The 22,273-nt window shown below is 34.6% G+C and overlaps 1 protein-coding gene, 1 non-coding gene and 1 pseudogene across 5 annotated transcripts in view; 2 read left to right on the top strand and 1 right to left on the bottom strand.

The window, feature by feature from the left end:
• ARHGAP24 (Rho GTPase activating protein 24) overlaps window positions 1-22,273 on the top strand; it is a 735,186-nt gene that overhangs the window by 287,315 nt on the left and 425,598 nt on the right. The window lies entirely within an intron of this gene.
• Window positions 14,292-17,000, bottom strand: LOC112919565 (developmentally-regulated GTP-binding protein 1 pseudogene; annotated as a pseudogene).
• On the top strand, window positions 21,636-21,740 carry LOC112919774 (U6 spliceosomal RNA). Its single transcript, XR_003234968.1, has one exon. It is a non-coding gene; the product is annotated as a U6 spliceosomal RNA (small nuclear RNA).

The following is a 22,273-nucleotide window of genomic DNA, read 5'->3' as shown; positions in this document are numbered from 1 at the left end:
CATAGTCAAGAAATAGCCTCTGTGTTTATAATGGAAAGTTGATTTTATTATGCAGTGATAAAATATAAATTTTATAAATATTGGCTTTTCAATTTAATTTACATTATTAATGACATTTGAATCCTGATGGCTTTTGCAAAGAGTTTTGCTTCCACTTTCCCCAGTCTACACAATCGTTGAATTTGTGGATAATTAGAGGGATGTATAAATGGTAAATTTAGCATGGAAGAGAAATTACCTACAAAATGAGAAAATATCCCTGAATATAGATGTTGGCACAGTCTCTAAGACCTGAAACAAAAATATTTGGTTTATTTGCATATCAGAGCTACAAACAGAACACAGTATTTTTGTTAGGAATGAAAATACAATGGTTTCCTGTATGTTTCATTTAGTATATGTGGGAATTACTTTCCTTTTTTCCACGCTTTTACTAGAAAAAAATAAAGTGTAACATGATAAAAATGTAAAAGGAAGACAAATTTTTTTACTTATAATTTAATATGATGATGGCAAACCATTTATAGCTTTATTTAGATCTTCTGTCTTACTTTCTCAAACAATATTTTAATGTGAGTTGAGGGAATTACTTAACCTACATTAAATATTCTTTGAAAAATTACATAGTCATGATTTATAAAATAAATTAGAAAAAAACACTTTATTTTATTTTATTTTATTTTTTTAGAAAAAAACGCTTTATATACTAAAAAGAAAGGGTTTTAAAATTCTGTTATAAATGGAAACTACAGCTGTAACTTTTGCTCCTCAGGCTTTGCTAGCCTAAATTACCATCTAACAGACATCATATATTTTAACCAAACTTAAATTGGTTAGGTGAAAGAAAGAATCTTTACAACTCTCAAATTTCAAAAATTTTTCTATTATATTCATTTTGAGGATTTATGTGAAAAGTATCTTATTTCTAAAGGAGCTAGTCAGCCAGGTTTATGATATAGAAAATAATGCTTTTTCAAATAACCTTATTAAGATTAGCACAAATTTTCATTTTTTTAAAAATATTTATTTATTTATATGAAAGATAGAGGCCTGTGCATGAGCAGTGTAGAGCGGAGAGAAGAGGAAAAGGGAAAGAATCTTAAGGAGACTCCCTGCTGAGTGTAGACCTCCCCCACCCCACGGACACGGGGTTCAGTCTCATGACCCTGAGATCACAACCTGAGCCAAAATTAAGAGTCAGATGCTTAACCGACTGAACCACCCAGCACCCCCAAATTTTCATGGTTTTAAACAACTCACTACATTATTAAAATTGATCTGTATCAAAATAAGGTAATATTTAGAGAATCTATTTTTTAAAATACAAATTTGTAATGGCTCCTTGATATTCTTATGTATCAATATTTATAAACAAACACAATCAAATGGAATTTTTAAAATTCAAGTGTAATGGTATTTTACATCAACTAAGGACAAGAAAGAATGCTTAGAGGTCCATTTTTTAAAATTCTAATTCCAGTTAGTTAACAAACAGTGTTAGATTAGTTTCAGGTATACAATATAGCGATTTAACAGTTCTGTATATCACCCAGTGCTCATCACAAGTGTGTTCCTTAACCCTCATCACCTATTTAACTCCTCCCCCTCCCCCTTCCCCTTTCCCCTCTGGTAACCATCTGATTGTTTTCTATAATTAAAAGTCTATTTCTTGCTTTGTCTATCTGTCTGTCTATCTGTCTGTCTCCTATTTTCCCCTTTGTTTTTTTTGTTTCTTAAATTCCACATGAGTGAAATCATATGGTATTTGTCTTTCTCTAACTTACTTCACTTAGCATTACCTCTCTAGCTCTATGTTGTTGCAAATGGCAAGATCTCATTTATTTTAAGGCTGAATAATACTCCATTGTATGTACATATGCCACATTTTCTTTATGCATTCATCAGTTGATGGACAGTTGGGCTCTTTCCATATCTTGGCTATTGTAAATAATGCAGCTATAAACATAGGAGTACATGTATCCTTTGATACAGTGTTTTGGTATTTTTTTGGGCAAATACCCAGCAGTGTGATTATTGGATTGTAAGGTAAATTATTTTTAACTTTTTAAGGAACCTCTATATTGTTTTCCAGAGTGGCTATACTAGTTTGCATTCCCACCAATAGTGCAAGAAGATTCCTTTTTTCCACATCCTTGCCAACTCCTTTTGTTTCTTGTGTTGTTGATTTTAGACATTTTGGCAGGAGTGAAGTGCTATCTCATTGTAATTTTGATTTGCATTTTCCTGATGGTATGTGATGATGAACATCTTTCCGTGTGCCTGCTGGCCATCTGTATGTCTTCTTTGGAGAACTGTCCGTTCATCACTTCGGACATTTTTAAATTGGATTATTTGCTTTTTGGTGTTGAGTTTTAGAAGTTCCATATATATTTTGGATGTTAGCCCTTTATTGGATACGTCAATTGCAAATATCAATTGCAAATATCTTTCCCTGTTCTGCAGGTTGCATTTTAGTTTTGTTGAATGTTTCCTTCACCATGCAGAAGCTTTTTATTTTGATGTAGTCCCAGTAGTTTATGTTTCCTTTTGTTTCCCTTGCCTCAGGAGACATATCTAGAAGGGAGTTGCTATAGCTGATGTCAAAGAGGTTACTGCCTGGTGTCTTCAGGATTTTTTATAGTTTCCTATCTTACATTTGGGTCTTTAATCCATTTTGAATTTATTTTTGTGTGTGGCTTAAGAAAGTGGTCCAGCTTCATTCTTTTGCAGGTCACCGTCAAGTTTTCTCAACATCGTTTGTTGAAGAGACTTTTTTCCCATTGGATATTCTTTCCTGTTTTGTTGAAGATTTATTGGCCATATAGTTGTGGGTTTATTTCTGGACTTTCTATTCTTTTCTATTGATCTATATTTCTATTTTTGTGCCAGTCCCATACTGTTTTGATCAATACAGCTTTGTAATATTATTTGAAGTCCAAAATTGTGATGCCTCTAGCTTTACTTTTCTTTTTCAAGGATCCTTTGTCTATTTGGGGTCTTTGTGGTTCCATATAAATTTTAGGATTGTTTGTTCTAGCTCTGTGAAAAATGCTAGTGGTGTTTTGATACAGATTGCGTTAAATGTGTAGATTGTTTTGCATAGTATAGACATTTTTAAAATATATGTTCTTCCAATCCATAGGCATGGTATGTCTTTCCATTTTTCTGTGTCATCGTCAATTTCTTTCATCGGTGTTTCATAGTTTTCAGAGTATGGGGCTTTCACCTTTTTGGTTACATTTATTCCTAGGTATCTTATAGTTTTTGGTGCAATTTTAAATGGGATTGATTCCTTAATTTCTTTTTCTTATGCTTCATTATTGGAGTGTAGAAATGCAACAGATTTCTGTTTGTTGACTTTGTATCCTGTGAATTTGTATATCAGTTCTAGTAGTTTTTTGGTCGAGTCTTTTGGGTTTTCTATGTATAATATTATGTTATTTGCAAATAGTGAAAACTTCGCTTCTTTCACAGTTTGGATGCCCTTTATTTCTTTATGTTCTCTGATTACTGTGGTTAGGAATTCCAGTACTATGTTAAATAACAAGGTTGAGAATTGACATCCCTTATTCCCAATGTTAAAGAAAAGCCCTCAGTTTGTCCCCATTGAGGTGAGATTAGCTATGGGTTTTTGGTATGTGACCTTTATTATGTTGACATATGTTCTCTCTAGCCCTACGTTGTTGAAGGTTTTCTTTTTTTTTTTTATCATGAATGGATATTGTACTTTGTCAAATGCTTTTTTCTTCATCTATTGAAATGATCATGTGGTTCTTATGCTGTCTCTTATTAATGTGGTGTATCATGTTGATTGATTTGCAAATATTGAACCACCCTGCAACCCAGCAATAAATCCCACTTGATTGTAGTGAATGATTTTTTAAAATGTATTTTTGGACTTGGTTTTACTAGTATTTATTGAGAATTTTTGCACTTAATGGTCATCAGGGATATCGGCCTGTAGTTCTCTTTTTCAGTGGAGTCTTCGGCTTGGAATGAGGGTAATGCTGGCTTCATAGAATGAATTTGAAATTTTTCCTTCTGTTTCTATTTTTTGGAATATTTTGAGAATAGGTATTAATTCTTTTTTAAATGCTTGGTAGAATTTGCCTCTGAAGCCATCTGGCCCTGCACTTTTGTTTATTGGGAGTTTTTTGATTACTGATTCAATTTCTTTACTGGTTATGGGTCTACTCAAGTATTCTGTTTATTCCTGTTTCAGTTTTGGTAGTTCATATGTTTCTAGAAACTTAGCCATTTCTTCCAAGTTGTGCAATTTGTTGGCATATAGTTTTTCATAATATTCTCTTGTGATTGTTTATATTTCAATGGTGTTTGTTGCTATTTCTCCTCTCTCATTTGTGATTTTGTTTGAGTCCTTTCTCTTTTTTCTTGATAAGTCTGGCTAGAGGTTTATTAATTTTATTGATTTTTTTTCAAAGAACCAGCTTCTGGTTTCATTGATCTACTTTATTGTTTTTTCTTAGTTTCTACATCATTTATTTCTGCTCTAATCTTTATTAATTCCTTTTTTCTTCTGGTTTTAGGTTTCACTTACTATTCTTTTTCTAGCTCCTTTAGGTCCAAGGTTAAGTAGTTTATTTGATATTTTTCTTGCTTCTTGACATAGGCCTGTATTGCTATAAACTTTTCTCTTAGAATAGTTTTTTGCTGCATCCTAGAGGTTTTGGAATGTTATGTTTTTATTTTCATTTGTTTCCATGTCCTTTTTTATTTCTTCTTGGATTTGCTGGTTGACCCATTCATTGTTTAGTAGCATGTTATTTAACTTCCATGTATTTGTGGTCTTTCCAGGTTTTTCCTTGTGGTTGACTTCTGGTTTCCTAGCGTTGTGGTAAAAAAAAATATGCAAGTTATCATTTTGATCTTCTTGAATTATTTGAGGTTTATTTTGTGGGCTACTGTGTAATCTATTATAGAAAATGTTCCATGTGCACTTGAGAGAATGAATATTTTTCTGTTTTAGTATGAAATGTGCTGAATATATCTGTTAAATCCATCTGTTCCAGTGTTCATTTAAAGCCATTGTTTCGCTTTTGATGTTCTGTTTAGAGGATCAGTCCATTGATTTAAGTTGGGGGTTAAAGTCCTCTATAATTATTACATTATTGAACAGTTTTTTTATGTTTGTTATTAACCATTTCATGTATTTGGATGCTTCTGTGTTGGATGCACAAATATTTACATTTGTTATATCTTCTTGTTGGATCATCCCCCTTTTTATATATAGTGTCCTTTGTCTCTGGTTATAGTCTTTGCTTTAATGTCTATTTTGTCCAATATAAGTATTGCTACTCTGGCTTTCTTTTGATATGCATTTGCACAACAGATGCTTTTCCATCCCTTCACTTTCAATCTGCATGTGTCTTTAGGTCTTAAATGGGTCTCTTATAGGCAAGCATATAAATGGATCTTGTGGGTTTTTTTTTTAAGATTTTATTTATTTATTCATGAGAGATACAGAGAGAGAGAGAGAGAGAGAGAGAGACATAGGCAGAGGGAAAAGCAGGCTCCCCACAGGGAGCCCTATGGGGGACTCAATCCCGGGACCCTGGGATCATGCCCTGAGGCAAAGGCAGACACGCAACCACTGAGCCATCCAGTCTCCCCAGTGGGTCGTTTTTTATTCGTGTGTAACTATTGTCATTTTATTATTGTTTTGTGGTTATTTCTGAAGATTTTCTCTGATCCTTTCTTGTCTTTTTCCCTTTTGTGTTTTGCTGATTTTCTTTAGTAATATATTTTAATTTCTTTCTCTTTATTCTTTGCATATTTATTAGTGGTTTTTAACATTTGATTATCATTAGGTTTATATATAACTTTGAGGCCATTTTAAACAATACCAATAATTCAATGCAACCAAATTTTATGAGCACCTACTAAGAATACATGGCTAATTTCTTCTCAGTAATCAGCGAAATAATGAATAAGACACAGTCCTTGCCTTGTAGATGATAGCAGTCTAGAAGTTATGATTAGCATATTTCTTTTTTTAAAGATTTTATTTATTTATTTATGAGAGACACAGAGAGAGGCAGAGACACAGGCAGAGGGAGAAGCAGACTCCATGCAGGGAGCCCGATACAGGACTTGATCCTAGAACTCCAGGATCACACCCTAAGCCAAAGGCAAATGCCCAACTGCTGAGCCACCCAGGTGTCCCAGTATATTTTTCTTTTTATGTTAGTTTTATTTTGGAATAATTTAGATACCTAAACTGTACATACATAATTTACATATAGTTTACATATACTTTTATGTGTACAGTTTAATGAGTTTGACATATATATCCAAGTAACCATCACCTTATATAAGATATATAACATCCCCTTTACCCTAGAAATTTCCCTTATAATCCTATATAGTCATAGTCACTTCTGGCTCCAGACAATGGCTGTTCTGATTTTTTTCCCACCATAGACTAATGTTGCCTATTCAGAAATGCTTTATGAATGAAAGCATATCGTTAGTAGGAGACAATGCTCCATGACTCTCACAATTCTGCATTTCTGTTAGTAGAGGTAATGACTGCTTTTGTTCAGGACTGTTTTCCCAAAGGTGTTTGTATAGTGTGTAAAGTTGGAAGCTAGAAGTTACGTTCCCTCCTGAGAAAAGGGCATGTTTGTTATTGTCTAGTGTACTAAAGATAATGTGCCCCTGTGGGGCACAGGTCAGGCAGGCTTGCTACCCATTGTAATAGATTCAAATTTCCAAAGTTCCCACATTCTTCTCCTGTAACACAACTTACTGTGCAAGTGTGATACTCTGGCTAATCCTATTGCTGTGAGTAATAAAGTCATTTGTCTCTCACCCAGTAGTCTCATGTCTTGTGCCTGCAAACATGAAACTTGTAAGCTCACACACTGTATGCAATCTCAAGCCTTTCATAATTCTTGACAACAGCATATATTCTTTTGTACCTGGTTTCTTTAGCTTAGCTAAAGAATGTTTTTGAACACTATCCATGTTGTTTCACAAATTAATAATTAGTTCCTTTTATTGCTGAGTTGTACTAATGGCATGATTATCTCAGATTGGTTTGTGGTCACTTGTTGATGTACACTTGGGTTGGTAACACTCTAGAAGTCAAGATCAGCATATTTTCTAAGTAGTAGTTATTATACCATGTAATCCAATAGAGATATTTATAAAATGCTCTCACAGTACAGAAGAAGGAGTGATTAATTATGCAAAAGAAAACTCTACAGATGAGTTGACATTTGAGGTGGACATTGAAGAATGAGTCTCTTCTCTTTGTTAAAGTATAGAAGACCTGACCTAGTGCCCTGTTAAAAAGAAATCAGAGTTTATTCAAATTTCTAGTCTTGAATTTTATATATATACTTCCATGAATAAGAGATTTTTTTTAAAAAAAGTTCTGTGCTTCGTTTGAAAATGAGAGAGGTGACTCTTCTATGTTTAAGCATCCTGGAAACTTAACTCTTCTTCAGGTCATCTGCATGATCAGTCTCTAATGGCACTGTAATGTTTTGAGGCATTAGTGGGGGCACTGTCCACCCTCCCCCATACTTAATAAATGAACAATAATTTAACTAATATGGGTTATTTATGTTTTCCCAATCTTACGCAGATAGTAAGATCATCTTTAGGAAATGCTGCTATTTTTATAGATTTACAGTCTACTATCTAAATAAGTGTACTTGTTTGGCAACTATAGCTTCAAAGGCTCTGAATCTCTGATTGGTCCCCCAAACCAACAGCTCTCCTGCAGCCCCTCTGATATAGAAACAGCTACTATCAAGCCCACATCCTATTCTACATGTTTTCAGTGCTTTTACTGTGGGCAAGTCCTGCTTCAGAAGACTTTGGTGAGAGGAAGCTTAATTCTATACACTTCAATTAATTATAATTCTTGAATATTTAGCTTTCATAGTATTTATTCTTTGAATAAAATGATCTTCCTTAGAAATATTTGTTTCAGGCTAACTGTATATCTGATATTAAGGGGCCTCTAAAAGAAATAAAACATTTAGTATGATTTTATAATTTACTAAAGGGATAAAAGTAACATATGTAAAATAGTTAATACCTAATTATGTTACTGAGTCCATTGAATTAATTGGTAATTGAGAGGCATACATATAGTGGTTGAGTACAGAATCTGAAACCAAACTGCCTGGTTTGAATTCCACCTTTACTGTTTACTAGCTGTGTGACCTTGAGTGTTACTTGACAGCTTTAGACCTTCAGTAAAATGAAGGTAGTAATAATAGCATCTACTTCACAAGGTTATTGTGAGGATTATGTGAATTCAAATGTATAAAGCACCTGTGACATTGGTACAAACTAAGTAATATATGTGTTGGCTGTTGATGCTGATAATGATGATGATGATTTTAGTTATCGTAAGTTCCAAAAGAGGTAAGACTAAGCATTGTGTGTCTGGGTTAAATTTATTACACAATTTTGGGTGGACTGCTTCATAGGACATTTGTTGAGGGGAGTAATGAACGATAAATTGGGAAAGTAAACTGAGTCAGGTTATGATACCTTGAAAATGAGCTAAATGTAAACAGGGTGTGCTTTGCAGTTGTCAGATGTTGAAGGTTGTGGACCATATAAAATACATATTTGGAGTGATCAGTTTGGCTGGGGCACTGAGAGAAGGGCTCTTAGAAGCATGAAATTGGGGGTTAGAATGAAGTCATCATCTAGATGTGAGGCAAAGGCAGGGTGGTGAGAGCAGAACAAAGCTAGTTAGGAGACAGGGAAAGAGGGGGACAGGAAAAAAGAGTGTTTTAGTAGGGGAGAAGGATGAATGATACCACAACTGTTGGTATAGCTAGGAAAGAGAAAACAATGACTAACTGGATTATTTAGCATTCTGTTAATGATAAAAATCCTGATAAATGACCTTAAAGCATTATGAGAATGGCTTCTGGATCTCAAAGCAAGCCAGATTTGTATTTACAATTGTTTCATTAACAAGTATGATTATTTTTTCTTCATTAATTGGAAATTGGACATTTATTCATGTTATATAAGATAGTATTTAAAAAGATGATATAACTAGACTTCATATTTGATTAACTTAGACATTTTATTTCATAACCATGTTGGAGAGCAGAATTTTCTACAATCCTTCAATTTGTTTCATGTTTCTTTTGCTCTAAGATTGTAATTTAAGTTGTGCTAATGCTTGAATTTTTATGGGACCCTTTATGTGATGTTTTCATTTTATGTTTAAATTCTTGAAATCCTAAAGCAGATCTATGAGAAGTAAATACTATTAGAGTATTTCCTCAAGGATCTGTTAATGCTGTCTTTTGCATTTTTATAACCATGTTAAGCCATGATATAATAAATTTAAGTACCTACACTTTGTTCCATTACTACTTTATTTGTTGCTTCATTTTTAGGAATTCTAGTAATAAAGGTGGTGTTCTGTATAAGGTGATGGTGTAAGTATGCAGCAATATAGTTAAATGTGTCTGTGGAGGGGAAGCAAAAAAAAAAAAATCTCCACAATCCAGAGTAAAATAATAACTGCTCAGACATTTACTAGGTTATGGCTTGAGCAAGCCACCTTAGCCTCTTGGATCCTATATGTAGCAAGGACATCAGCCATACTTCTTAAGAGTTTTGTTTGTCAAGATTATATGAAATTGCATGGATTATATGGGATTTATGAAAAGCCCTATGTATAAATATTAATGATGATAATTATTTGCAAGGTTATATGTTAGAAGAGTCAAAATATGATGGAACCCAATTCTTAATTGTTGCCATAACTTCCTATCTTTTCTTCCTCTCAAATAATACCATTACCACCTAAAAGCATGCTTAACAGTTGTTCACCTTTATTTTTTCTCCCAATTCCCCATTTTTCTCCCTATGAAAGGTAAGCTTGGGATTCACGTGAGTAATTTTCCAGTGTCTAGGGAGACCTAACTGAGCTAACCACGTGACTACAGCTGTTGGCACCTGGAATGAGAGCATATGTGTTAGTCAGGTTGTAATAACATTCTTAGGAGTTAATAACTTTGTACTTTTCCAACTAAAGTGACACTGTGCTCTATGGTTCCTTTTTTAAAGGCAAAAAGGAATTTGTCACTTTCACTGCTAATTTTCTCTTCATAAAGGACTAAGCATATGAGCCTTATTCTTTTTTCCCCCTGGGTTGAGAATATCAAGTGTGCTGCAGCATGGCGGGGCTTTATTTGCTGGCCTCTGTGAAGAATGGACAAAGAGCAGCTTCTGGGCTCTTCCACCTGAATGCTTTCAAGCTGCTGAAGGGGAAAGAGCAGCAAGTCAATGTGGCAAAAGTCTCACACGGAAGGGTCTGCCAAGTATTAGAATTTCAAAAGTAAAAACTTGAAATATATGTGTATAAATATCAAGATAAGAATATATTAGTAGTACACACACACATACATATATATCAGTCAGTGTTATTATACATAGTCTTATTTTCCAAGACATAACATATATATATACATATATATATACATACACATATATATATACATACATATATATATTTGTAGTCATAAAAATATGTTCTTAATAGTCATACATATATATGTATATATGTCCTTAGCGGTCATGGATATATCCCTCCATATAGGCATATCTAGATTGATAGACTCTAGGTATTCGATTTGGCATAAAGAATAGTTTTATTACTCAGATCACTTTTTCTCATGGAATTTTTGAATTTATTTATTATGTAATATTTGAGAAGCAATTTAGAGTGGTGGTTAAGAACAGAAGTCTCTACAGCCACACTGCCTGGTTCAAATGCATGGTTGTTTTTAAACAGCCACTTATCAGCAGTAGGACTGTAGGTACCTTCCAATACCTTAGCTTTCCCATCTGTAAAGTGAAAATCATAATTGTATTTACTTTACAGGGTTGTAAGGATTAAAACATATACACACACTTACCCATACATATATGTGTGTGTATATAAGTTTTATATATATAATATATATATATATATATATATATCTTAAATAGTGATCTGAGCATATGTGAACCCTATATATCCTTTATTAAGCATGTAATCATACTTCTCTTTAAAGCAAAGAGAATGTAGGGTGCCTGGGTGGCTCAGTCAGTTAAAGGGCCTATTCTTGATTTCAGCTCAGGTCATGATCTCAGGATTGTGAGATCCAACTCCTGCCCCGGCGCATCTGCCCCATCCTGCTTTGTGCTCAGCAAAGAATCTGCTTGTTCTTCTCACCCTTTGCCTCTCTCCCTGCTCACAACTGCATATGTGCGCTCTCTCAAATAAATAAATAAAATATTGAAAAAAAATAAGAGTAAAGGAAATGTTACATACAGATTTTCAGTGATAGTTAATGTTTTTTATAGGCTTCAAATTAAGGTGTGGCATTTTCAAGTAAAATGACACAATGCTAAAATAGCACAGCAATTCAATAAAGGGCCAGGAATAAAATAGGGCCTCTATTTTTTGCCCTTTTATCTTTAGAAGTATTAACTATAACTGAACTAGAAAATTTTTTCTACAATCTTGTGACTTCTAAAAGTGCAATGTTATTAAAAGACCGTTTTGGAGAATCATAATATTTTAGAATTAACAGAAATTTTAGATATCAAATAGTGTTCTTGGGGATCAGAGGACTGAGGCCAAGAAAATCAAATGACCTTCTCAGGGTCAGGTAACTAATTCCAAAGCCACTTTTAGTGTAGTGCCCTTTCAATTATAATAGCAATACTTGAAACTGGCTGGAGGTAGTCCAGTGAAGAACAGAATTTGCTTCTCCTTTGTGTCTTCTTATAGTAAGTTATATATGTTGTATAATTTTTATTTTGATATGCTTTCGCATTTATAGAAAAGTTACAAGAATAGTACTAGGAACTCCTAAACACCCTTTACCCAGATTCACCACCTGTTCACATTCTGTTCCATTTGCTTTAACATTCCATCTATATTTCTATCTATGATTTTTTAAATTTTTTGAAAATAAATCTGGGACATCTTGTCAATTTATAAATGCTTGAGTGTGCATTTCCTAAGACCAAATGGCAATTATCTCATAACTGCAATTATCAATAATTGAAATGAGGAAATTTCACATTGATAGAATATTCTAATCCAGTTAATATTTAAATTTTATCAGCTTTTCTAGTAGTGCTTCCTTTCTTTAATTTTTTAAAATTTGAATATAGTTTTCACACAGTGGTACATTAGTTTCAGGGATACAACATAGGGATTCAACTTCTCTGTATGTTGTTATGTGCTCACCATTATGTGTAGCTGTCATCTGTCACCATACAGCACTATTACAGTATCACTGACTATATTCTCTATGCTGTGCCTTTTATTCCCATGACTTATTGATTCCATGACTGGAAGCCTGTATCTCTCATGCCCTTTTCTCTATTTTGCCAATCCCACTACCCTTTTCCCTTCTGGCAACCATCAGTTTGTCCCCTATAATTTATAGGTCTGATTCTGTTTTTTTTTTAATTTTTTAGATTCCACATATGAGTGAAATCATATGGTATTTCTTTCTCAGTATGACTTATTCACTTAGCATAACACCCATTAGGTCCATCCATGTTGTTGCAAATGGCACACTCTCATCCTTTTTAATGTCTGTATAGTATTATTGATACATACATACTACATCTTCCTTACCCATTTGTCTATCTATGAACATTTAGGTTGCTTCCCTCTCATGACTATTGTAAATACTGCTAAAATAAACATAAATATATCTTTCTGAATTAGTGTTTCTGTTTTGTTTGGGTAAATGCCCGGTAGTGGAATTATTGGATGATATGATGTTTCTATTTTTAATTCCATACTGTCTTTCACAGTGGCTGTACCAATTTACATCCTATCAACAGTCTATGAGGGTTTCTTTTTCTCCACATCTTCACCAATACTTGTATTTATTGTCTTTTTTATCTTAACCATTCTGACAGGTGTGAGGTGATTGCTCATTGTGGTTTTGATTTGCATTTCCTTGATGATTAGTATTGGTGATCATTTTTTCATGTGTCTGTTGGCCATCTGTATGTGTCTTCTTTGGAAAAGTGTCTATTTTTAGGTCCTCAGCTCATTTTTAAATTTGATTGTTTTTTTGGTGTTGAGTTGTAGAAGTTCTTTATATATATTTGGGTATTAACCCTTTATCAGATATATCATTTATAAGTATCTTCTTTAATTAAGTAGATTGCTTGTTTGTTTTATTCATGGTTTCTTTTACTATGCAAAAGATTTTTATTTCGATGTAGTCCCAATGGTTTATTTTTAGTTTTGTTTCCCTTGCCTTAGGAGACATCTAGAAAAATGTTGCTATGGCTGATGTCAGAGAAATTACTACCTGTGTTCTGTTCTGGCATTTTTTATGGTTTCAAGTCTCACACTTAGGTCTTTAATCCATCTTGAGTTTACTTTTGTGTATGGAGTTAGAACGTGATTCAATTTCATGTTTGTACATGTAGCTGTCCAATTTTCCCAGCACCATTTATTGAAGAGACTATCATCTTCTCCATTGTATATTCTTGCCTTCTTTGTCATAGATTAATTGACCATGTAACCATGGGTTTATTTCTGGACTCTTTATTCTGTTCCATTGATCTATGTATCTATTTTCATGCCAGTACCATACTGTTTTGATTACTATAGTTTTTTAGTATATCTCGAAATCTGGAATTTTAATACCTCAAGCTTTGGGGGTTTTTTGTTTTGTTTTGTTTTTCTCAAGATTGCTTTGACTATTTGGGGTCTTTTGTAGTTCTATAGAAATTTTTGTATTATTTTTTCTAGTTCTGTGAAAAATGCTGTTGGTACTTTGATAGGGATTGCTTTGAATCTGTAGATTATGTTGGTTAGTGTGGACATTTTAACAACATTAATTCTTCCAGTCCATGAGCATGGAGTATCTTTCCATCTGTTTGTGTCATCTTCAATTTTTTTATCACTGTTTTATAGTTTTCAGAGTACAAATATTTCACCACTTTGACTAAGTTTCTTCCTAGGTTTTTTATTCTTATTGGTTTAATTGTAAATGGAATTTAAATTTTTTTTCTCTCTCTCCCATTCTCTCTCTCTCTTTTACACATAGCTGACTGGCTTACCAGGTCCTTTATGAAGTTGAATTTACAAGGTGACGTCAACTTAAGACAACCAAAGTTCCCGTTTGGGTGACCTCATCTCCCTACCATGAATCCTTATCTACTGGCTGCCGAAGCCAGAAGGGTGTTAAGGTTGAGTGCTTGCTCATGGAGAAAGCTGCTGTAGTTGGCCCAGAAGATGGGCAGAGGAAAAGGTTTCACTTCTTTGCAATCTGAATGGCATCCTTGTCCTCCAACATATGGTCTTTACCCACTCTTTGAGGATTGTGTTTCACAAACAGACCCTAGACTAGAGCGTATTTAAATTCTTTGATAAGATTATTGTGAATCTTCATGCAGAAATTCTCCGCTGTGGTCCTGGAATAAGGCAAGACCACTGGGATGTCTAATCTGGCAGCTGGCCTTTGGGTTTGGTATGATTTCTCACTAGTTTCAGGTAGTGCCAGATCTTTTCCAATAGGTCATCAAAATTCTAACAGTGATGGTTAGAAATGGGTACAAAGTGAGGCACCTTATAGATGATATCCAATTTCTTGATGGAGATCTAATCATTCTTATTCAACACATAGATACAAGGGATATAAACTCTGTTTCTTTTGTTAACTCTATTTCTTTACACTATGTCAATGAAGTCATCTGCTGTGCCATCACTACTCAGAGTCACATCAGAATTGTTAATTTTGTATTCAGGCCAGAGTGCTCTTCACAGTTTCAGTATCCAACTCACTCTTAGGGCAAGTGGCTGTGAGATCAATGCCTCCTTTATCCTTCCTCTTGGGGGGATAAATGTTGAAGGATTTACTGTTCAAGCAAATACCAAAGACTTCCAGGTCATTTTCAATGATCTTTTTATGCCCAGGGCATAAAAAGTGCCAAGGGTTTCAGGACATCCAGAACAATCAGGATCAAATTACATGTTCAGGCCACTGCAGTGACTCAGTGGACCTCTAACTTTCCCATCCTTGATACTCTCAATGATACCTGGAAGATCCAGGAGCTGGGTCTTGTCACCTTTGTATCTGATGGCACCGAGCCCAGTGTTCAGAGTAGTGAACTCAGAGGCTGCCACTTCAGAATATACCCCACCACCAGGTTACTAAGCAGTGTTGACTTCCACCAATGGAAAACCCACAAGGGGGATTCGAGCATCCCCTCTCTTGGCCATATTGAAACCTTCTCCTGCCTCACAACCACCACTACCTTTTGGGGTAATGAGTTCTCTATGTGGCTTAGCATGGCAAGCCTTAAGTAGCATTAGGTGGTATGCTGTGGTCTTGCTCTTTTGATTTTGAGCCATTTTGGCTTTAATCTCTGCAGTTTTGACTAATGTGCTGCCCCCAGGGTGGGGTGGTGAGTCATGGGTTGGGCCTAGTGGCCTCCACACAGATTATCTTCCCTCTCACAGCAGTCAGCAGACTTGCCAAGCTTAATTTCTCTTTCTCCTATTTCATTATTGTTTTTTTCCCATTTCATTATTAGTGCATAGAAGCATTTCTGATTTATAGTTATTAATTTCATTTATTTATTCAGTGAGATCTTTAGGATTTTCTTTTTTTTTAATATTTTTTTTAAATTTTTAAATTTATGTATGATAGTCACAGAGAGAGAGAGAGAGGCAGAGACACAGGCAGAGGGAGAAGCAGGCTCCATGCACCGGGAGCCCGATGTGGGATTTGATCCCGGGTCTCCAGGATCGCGCCCTGGGCCAAAGGCAGGCGCCAAACCGCTGCACCACCCAGGGATCCCGAGGATTTTCTATTTATAGTATCATGTCATCTGCAAATAGTGACAGCTTAACTTCTTTACCAGTTGTTTTTCTTGTCTCATTGTTGTGACCAGAACTTCCAGTATTCTCTTAAATGAGAATGTGTAATGCCCCCTTTCTAAAAATCTTTTTTTCTGGTCAGGATCCAGGCTGGGGTCAAGGCTTGTGTTTAGTTTTTAGTCATGTCTCTTTAATGTACCTTTATTTGGAACAGTTTCTCTTACCTTTTTCTTTTTTTTTTTTTTTAATTTAAAATCAAGTTAGTTAACATACAATGTCATATTGGTTTCAGGAGTAGAATTTAGTAATTCATCTCTTATCTATAACATCCAGTGCTCATCCCAACACATGCCCTCCTTAAAGCCCATTACCTATTTACTGCATCCCTTCACCTTCCTCCCCTCCAGCAAGCCTCAGTTTGTTTTCTGTAGTTAAGTGTCTCTCTCATGGTTTGCCTCCTTACCTATTTTTATCTTATTTACTTTCCTTCCCTTCCCCTATGTTCATCTGTTTTGCTTCTTTAATTCCACATAAGAGTGAAATCATATAGTATTTTTCCTTCTCTGGCTGACTTATTTCACTTAGCTTAATACTTTGTAGTTCCATCCACATCATTGCAAATGGCAAGATTTCATTCTTCATTGCAAATGGCTGAATAATATTTCATTGTATGTATATACCACAGCTTATTTATCCACTCATCAGTCGAAGAGACCATTTGTATGTCTTCTTTGCAGAAATGTCTATTCATGTCTTCTGCCTATTTCTTAACTGGATTATTTATTTTTTGGGTTTTGATGAGTTTTCTTTTTTAAGATTTTAGTTATTTATTCATGAGAGTCAGAGAGAGAAAAAGAGAGGCAGAGACATAGGCAGAGAGAGAAGCAGGTTCCACGCAGGGAGCCTGATGTGAGATTCGATCCTGGGACTCCAGGATCACGCCCTGGGCCAAAGGCAGAGGCTCAACTGCTGAGCCACCCAGGTGTCCCGATTTTGATGAGTTCTTTATAGATTCTGTACACTAGTCCTGTATCTGATGTGTCATTTCCAAATATCTCCTCCCATTCTGTCAATTGCCTTTTAGTTTTGTTGGTCGTGTTCCTTCCCCAACAAACTTTTTCCCAGTAACTTTTGCATCCATTGATAACTTGTAACTTTATTATTGCTTCCATATTTATTGACATTCCACTGAATAAAAAGATTTCTCACTTCTTCTGTTTGTTTATTTGTTTATCTTTATGTCTATCTACCTATCTGTCATCTATGTATCATATCAATAGAACTTATTATCAAAAAACAAGATTTTTAAAATTATTTATTTGAGAAAGAGATAGAGCAAGTACAAGCAGGGGGAAATGACAAAGGGAGAGGGAGAAACAGACTACCTGCTAAGCCCAATATGGGGCTCAATCCCAGGACCCTGAGATCATGACCTGAGACGAAGGCAGACTCAACCAACTGAGCCATCCGGGTGCCTCCATGTATTCTTGTTTTATTCTACAGGCATCATCTGTTACTATTGTTTATTTCTATGCTTAAATTGTCCTATGTTTGACCAGTGAAAACCATTTTAAATTAGCTTCTGTGTCCTCTTGCCATTTTCCCATCATACCTGAGTATTTTCTTACTTTCTGGCAATTTTATTCTAGGATCATCTTATTATTTTTTTTGACCAAGCCCCGGAATCAACTTTTTATTTCAAAGTAAATGGCATTTGGAAGTCAAGATCTGGACACTAAATGTACTCATTCATTGCTATTGGTATATTATTACTTGTAGGCCCTCTCAGCAAACAGCAGTAAATATGTCTATGTATTTCTATATATTTACATCTATCTATTTAGAACCATGAGATCCTGGTCAAAGGGTGCAGAGTTGCAGTTACATACAATGAATAAGCCTAGAGATCTGATGTATAGCATGATGACTATAGTTAATAATTTTTTTTAATTTTTTTATTTATTCATGATAGGTACACAGTGAGAGAGAGAGGCAGAGACACAGGCAGAGGGAGAAGCAGGCTCCATGCACTGGGAGCCCGATGTGGGATTCGATCCCGGGTCTCCAGGATCGCACCCTGGGCCAAAGGCAGGCGCCAAACTGCTGCGCCACCCAGGGATCCCCTGAGAATGAATTTTAGATATTCTCATCACACACAAGAAATGGTAACCGTGTGAGGAGATATGTTAATTAGCTTGATTGTAGTTATCGTTTCACTATGTATATGTATATAGATCATCACACTATACACCTAAATATATACAATTTTTATTAAGAAATAAAATAAAAACTGTGAGTCCATACTAATATCTTTAATTCTGATTCCAAACCACAGGATATATTATTTTCTTCCCATTTCCATATTTGTAACTTTCTCTTCAAAAAGTGAGAAATCTGGTTTCCCATTATGTTCAACATATATATTTATTTGTGCAACTTGAAATACACAGAAGGTAATTTCATAATTGCTAACCCATACCATAGCAGAAAGCAAACCTGTTAACTAGAATTCAATATTTTCCAGTTTTTTGAATAAAATTTATTAGAATGTCATAAATCGTACCCAAATCTCTGGTGACAGTTCATGAATTTAGATAAATGTCTACACCCATGTAACTTATGTCTCATCAAGATATAAGACATTTTCATTACCTTAGAAAGTCCCCTGTACCCCTTCCTTGTCAATATCTATCCCCTCAAGAGTACCCATTTTTCTGATTTCTGTCACTGTAGACTGATTTGGCTTCTTCTAAAGCTTCTTATGAATGGAATCGTGAAGTGTAATTTCTTGTATCTGACCTCTTTCACTCATTATAATGGCTATGGAATTCATCTATGTTGATATGTATATGTATAGTTTGATTCTTGTTATTGCTAAGCAGTGGTTATAACTGCGGCTATCCACAGTTTGTTGATGGGCATCATTTGGGTTATTTCTGGTTGGGGCAAATTTATAAGTAAAACTCCTGTGAATGCTTTTTACAGATATTTTTATGAACATATGAATTCTATTTCTCTTGGTTAAACATCTACAATCGGATTTGCTTAGTCATAGATAGCACTATGTGTAATTTTATGAGAAATTGCCAACCTTTTATCAAAGTAGTTGTGCCACTTATCTTTTTATCAGCAATGTATAAAAATTGCTCCAGTTGCTCCATATCCTCACCAACATTTGGTGTTGTTCAGTCTGTTTTTAACTTAAGCATATGAATACTTGTTTAATGGTACCTCATTGTGATTTTAATACACATTTCTCTGATGCCTAATGGTGCTGGGACTTTTTAATGACATTATTAAACATTTGTATATCTTCTTTCATGAAATATCTATTTAATTTTCTTGCCATTTTCTAATTTCTTTGTCTTTTTATTATTGTTGTAGGAATCTTTTGTATATTATAGATATAGGTCTTTTGGTACAGACCAATGTTTTGCAGGTATTTTCTGACAGTGTCTGGCTTGCCTATTCATTGCCTATCCATTTTGACAAGCATATGTTTATTCTTTTAATAAAATCAAAATTATAAATTTTTATGGTTATTGCTTTCTGTATCCTTTTTAAAAACTCACTTTCTTTCCCCAGGTAGTAAATTTATTCACCTATGTTTTCTTCTAGAAGTTTAGTTTTATATTTAGGTCTAATATCTATCTTGGATTAATTTTCCTGTATGATACTCGATAGGGAAATCTCTATATGTTGCAAACCTGATTTTTATTATTTTAAATAATTTTTTCCCAGAAATATTCTCATTAAGTGTTTTTCCTTGGTGTTAATAATGTCTTTTTTGGGTGGCAAATGAATAAATCCAATTAAAACTATATTAAGTAAAGAGGAATTTTTTTTTCTCACCTTACTGGGAAGAATAAGACATATATCTCATAGGTCCTAAGGGAAATACACAAAGGCCAGGACTTCAGGAACTAGAACTAGGATGGATATTTTTAGTCTCTCTCTCTCTATTCTTCACTCACATCTGTTTATCTCTGCATAGCTTCATTTTGCAGACAGCTTTTCTGAATGGGGCAGGAGAGATGAACTCTGTCAGCCTTTGATGCTCATGCTTCCAGTGCCTCTGTCCTGGAGAAAGACTCCAGCACTGCTTTAGTCACATGCACACTTCCTGGGCTGGTCACTTTGAGAGGAGCTCAAGAACCCTGCATAATCACATCCAGGCCTACCCTGTGGCAGTGGGATGGTACTACAAACTGAAACAACATGGCATGAGGGAGGGACAGTTTCCCAAAAACAGGTTTCAGGGAATTCCAAATAACATATATGTCTTGTCAAGCTTCCTATTAAAAAAAGAAGAAAAAAAAAGTTTTTTTTTCTTCTTTTTTTAATGTTTAGGATTTAGTTATCTTTCACTGAACTGCTAATTAAATATATTCAGAGGCAGTAACGCTGAGTTTCAATTCAGCTTATCTAAAACTAGAGTGCAAATTAATTAGATATTTTGAGGAATAAAATGTGTTCAGATTATCTGAGAATAATTATACCTCATCCAAGATCAAAGTTTAACACATCAAAGTTCATCATAATATGAATGATTCTGAATAGAGTAGCAGTTAGATATTTTTTCACTGTGGCATCCCTCCACTTTCTTTAAATTCTAATGAAAAAATTGTGTTGTCAGTACCTCAATATAATAAAACATTGGGACAGCAACTGTGGTTCAGTGATTAGAACAAGATTTATATACTCAGAGTACCTAGTAATTTTCTAGAGCTTATAAAACAAGGTTGATGATGTTCACCACACAGGATTAATTGACAAAGAAGAAGCAGTCCTTATTGGAAATCATTAAGTACCTCAAGGCTTCCATTTGAAGAAAACTTGAGATTTCATTGTAGACGAATAACTATCTCAGCCAAAGATACCTACTTGGTTTTTTAATTTTAATTTTAATTTTAATTTTTAAGTTTTAAAAATTAAATTAATTAACATATAATGCACTATTAGTTTCAGAGGTAAAAGTTACCTACTTGTAAAGCATTTTCTTTGAAGTGTGGTTGAATAAAAAGCTGGCTCCCTAAAGAGCCTTGAAATGATAATGTAATTGACAAGATATCTGATTTTCCTTGGTTCGACTCACTAAAGGAAACTTGCATTAAAAACAGTATTTCATATAGGCTTTAATCTAAGCTTAGAAAGATGACCATCAGGAGACAGAGATGGAGGAGCTCTGTAAATGATAAACCTGGAGGTTATTTCCCTATTGTGGACATGACTCAGCTGAAAAGGTACCCTGCGCCACACCCCGCCCCCAACCCTGACTATCCTGCTTGACATTCCACTTGCTTCAACTTGGCTCTCTCCACTCTTCCCATTGTATACAAAAGCCCTCTTTCATTGCTGCCATTGCTCCTCTATCCTTTGGATATTATAAGTCCATTACTTTTCAGATTTAGGTGTGGATAACATCTTTGTTCCTTGACACAGCTTTTCAAAACAAAGTTTTACTGATGAGCAATGAGGGAGGGAGGGAAGGGACACACAAAAGCTTAAAAATTAAGATGTTTATAAAATCAGCTTTCTGATCCCACTTTTTTTCTGATCCTATTTTTAAGGATCTAGTCATAAATTGGATTATTATAAAATAGGAACATCCAACTCCTATTAAAAATAGGAGTTTTACCTACTTAAAATCTGTTTTCTTTCTTCTTTGTGGCCATATGATAGAATGGTAGTTGCTGTCTTAAAGGTCTCAGTGGAAAAAAAAAAAAAGCTCTCAGTGAGCTCTTATTTCCTTCCTTTAAGAAAAGCTGACTTCAGCGTTTGCTTCAGCAGTACATATACTAAAATTGGAGCAATACAGAGAGGATAACATGGTTCCTGTGCAAAGATAGACATGCAAGTTCATAACGTGTTCCATATTTTTCTGTAATATGCAGCACAGTGAGCATAGTTAATAATACTGCATTGCCTATTTGAACATAGAACAGTGGATTATGATATTTTTCATTACAAGAAAAAAATTTTGTAACTGTGCATGATGACGGATGTTGACTGGACTTAGTGTGGTCATTTTGCAGTATATACAAATATTGAATCATTACATTGTACACCTAAGACTAATATAATGTTATGTCAATGATATTTCAGTTAAAAAAGGAGGAAGGATGGAGAAGTTGACTTTTTTCTTCTTTTCCCATTTCGAGCATCATTTTCATTTGTAAAGCACCTGAATTTCGATTTTATATTAGAGGAATACCTTCGGTTCTTGGTTTATTTATAGAATTGAAGTAACAAAGAGTCTCCCTCTCCTTTTCATAAATGATTGATTGGTTGTGACTGTCTACAGTGTTATATTGAGAAGGCATCTGGGGGCAATCTTAGGTTCCACAGGAAAGAGGACTGTGATTAATTAATAATGTCTGCTATGAGCCTGAAGAGCATCTGTAAGGTTGCCAT

The sequence above is a fragment of the Vulpes vulpes genome, chromosome 4 (assembly GCF_048418805.1).
Source record: "Vulpes vulpes isolate BD-2025 chromosome 4, VulVul3, whole genome shotgun sequence".
NCBI lineage: Eukaryota > Metazoa > Chordata > Mammalia > Carnivora > Canidae > Vulpes > Vulpes vulpes.
The sequence above is the reverse complement of the archived record's forward strand: the minus strand, read 5'-3'. Positions and strand labels throughout refer to the sequence as shown.